General features: G+C 46.8%; 1 protein-coding gene across 2 annotated transcripts in view; it reads right to left on the reverse strand.

The window, feature by feature from the left end:
- Positions 1 to 2,759, reverse strand: part of PARP9 (poly(ADP-ribose) polymerase family member 9) — a 31,385-nt gene that overhangs the window by 13,836 nt on the left and 14,790 nt on the right. For both annotated transcript variants that reach the window (XM_019522545.1, XM_019522546.1), the window contains exon 2: positions 404 to 429. The gene's annotated coding sequence lies outside the window, so the exon portion shown is untranslated. The remainder of the gene's footprint in view (positions 1 to 403; positions 430 to 2,759) is intronic.

Below are 2,759 nucleotides of genomic sequence, written 5' to 3' on the forward strand. Positions count from 1 at the left end.
TGCAAACGTGGGACACATGCTCACCCAACCCCAAGCCCCCCAGCAAATCTCTACCTGCCCCTCCCTACGTTCACCTTTGCTCCATGTCAGTCGGTTCCATCTCTGCTGCAAACTGGGGCACTGTGCATGGCTCCAGACCAGCCCCACAGCAGCAGCACAAAGCTGGCACGGCTGCTATAGGGCTGGGCTGGAGCACATGCGCCGTGATCCAGCTTTGGGTTGGAACCAGAGCTGGAGCTGGAGCCAGACCCGAAACAGTTGCTTGCCCCCCACACCTCCCACTTCATACTTTATTGTAAGGCGAGGCGCTTTTTCCCCCCATGTTAGAAGGGGAGAAACCTCATGTTCTCACTGAGTAAATATGGTAATTTCTAGTTTGTTATAAAGTGGAAAAACAACTTACCTGAGTCGTCTTCCAGAGTTATAAGACTGCATAACAATATAAAAGGGAAGAAAAAAAGGGCAATGTGATTATGTAACACATTACTTGTACAAAGAGACAGCTTACGCATATCCAATTCAGTCAGTCTATAAGGTACGTCTACCCCGGCTTCTGTCAGACTTCAGACTAATGCAGATAACTACCTCTTCTCTCATATAAATACAGATGTATTGTAAGCGTGACTGGCAGCACCTTGTATTACAAGACTCTACTTTCAGTTGCTTCTAGTAGTGATGCTCACTGTTCTGAATGGCGCAGGGCAGGTTCGTGGGCCAGATCAGGCCCTGCACATTGGGATTGGGCTCGGGGGGCTAAACCTCAACCTCTGCCATTTCTCAGAATGAGCTAGGAAAAAAAATGTTAAAGTTTAACAGGTTCTGGCAGCCTGTTCATTAGAGCACCCTTGGGCTGCCACACTATAAAGCAAAGATTTGATATTCGGCAGTTGATATTCTTCCCTTCCTCATGAAAATCTGTTCACATAAGAATAACAGTAACAGGAATAATAGTTATATCCTGACCCATCGAGAAAGGTTATGGGCAAGTTATAAATCTTTTTGATGCATGATTCATGCATACTCAATCTGTCCCTCCTTACCCCCAATATATGTCTAAGCCACATTTGGCCATTAAATTGCCCTCCTCCTTTTTGGAGGCACATGCCTATGGGAATATCTAGTTTATTTTCCTTATTATCTAACCAAGTTATATGTTGCCACCTATTAGCTATGAAGCTGCTGGTTTTTTTCAGACCAAATCAGTAAGTGGTCCAATGTCCACAACTCTGGTCGTCAGCAAAGCAGATTTCAACTCGCCCAGGGAACGGACGGGAGGATCCCCTGGGAGACTGGTCTGAGGGGAAGAGAAGAGTCCAGGAGAGCTGGAGAAACCTATTTTAGAGAAATGTCACTGAGGGCACAGGAACAAACCATCCCAATTTGCAGGATGATTAGCAATTATGGCAGAAGTCTAGCTTGACTTGGCAGGGAGCTCTTCAGTGAGCTAAAACACAAAACGGAAGTTTACAGGAAGTGGAAACTTAGATATATGACTAGGGAGGAGGAGAAGAGTATTGCTCAGGCATAGAGGGATGAAATCAGAAAGGCCAAAGTGCAGCTAGCAAGGGACATGAAAGGTAACAAGAAGGGTTTCTACCAGTAAATCAACAAGAGGAGGATCAGGGAAAAATGCAGGTCCCTTACTGAATGCGGGAAAGGCAACCTAGTGACAGATAAGGAAAAGGCTGAAGTATACAATGCCTTTCTTCCCTCAGTCTTCACAGGCAAGGGCACCTCCCAGACTACTCCATCTGGCAGCACAGTTTGGGTAGAAGGTGAGTAGCCAACAGTGATGAAAGAACAGGTTAGGGACTGTTTAGAAAAGCTGGACCCATCCATGGGGCCAGATGCGATGCACCTGAGGGTGCTGAGCAAGTTGGCTGATGGGATTGCACAGCTGTTAGCCATTATCTTTGAAAACTCGTGGCAATTAGGGGATGATTGGAAAAGGGCAAATTTAGTGCCCATCTTTAAGAGAGGAAGAACTACAGACCAGTCAGCCTCACCTCAGTCCCTGGAAAAATCATGGTGCAGGTCCTCAAGGAATCATTTTTAAGCACCTGGAGAAGACAGTAATCAGGAAAAGTCAGCATGGATTCACCAGGGGCAAGTCATGCCTGGCCAACACTATTGCCTTCTATGATGACTGGCTCTGTGGATGCAGGGAGAGCAGTAGATGTGATATGAGATGTGTAAAGTGATGTGACTTTAGCTTTTAATACTGTCTCCCACAACATTCTTGCAAGCAAGCTAAGAAAGTACGGGTTGGATGAATGGGTCTAAGGTGGATAGAAAACCAGCTGAATCATCAATTTCAGAGGACAGTAATCAATGGCTGGCACGTGGTATCAAGTGGAGTGCCCCAGGGGTTGGTCCTGAGGCCAGTTTTGTTCAATGTCTTCATCAACAACCTGGAAGATGGCATAGAGTACGCCCTCAGCAAGTTCACAGATGACACCAAGCTGGGGGGTGTAGTAGATACACTGGAGGTCAGGGCTAGGATTCAGAGTGACCTAGACAAATTGGAGGATTGGACCAAAAGGAATCTTGTGAAGTTCAGCAAGGATAAGTGCAAAGTCCTGCACTTAGGCTGAAACAATCCCCTGCACCGGGACAGGCTGGGGGCTGACTGGCTGGGCAGCAGTTCTGCAGAAAAGGACCTGGGGGTTACAGTGGACAATAAGTTGAATATGAGCCAGCAGTGTGCCTTTGTTGCCAAGAAGGCTAAAGGCATCTTGGGCTCCATTAGTGGGAGTGTT

The sequence above is a fragment of the Gavialis gangeticus genome, unplaced genomic scaffold, assembly GCF_001723915.1.
Source record: "Gavialis gangeticus isolate Ggan-Ray unplaced genomic scaffold, GavGan_comp1, whole genome shotgun sequence".
Classification (NCBI taxonomy): Eukaryota; Metazoa; Chordata; order Crocodylia; family Gavialidae; genus Gavialis; species Gavialis gangeticus.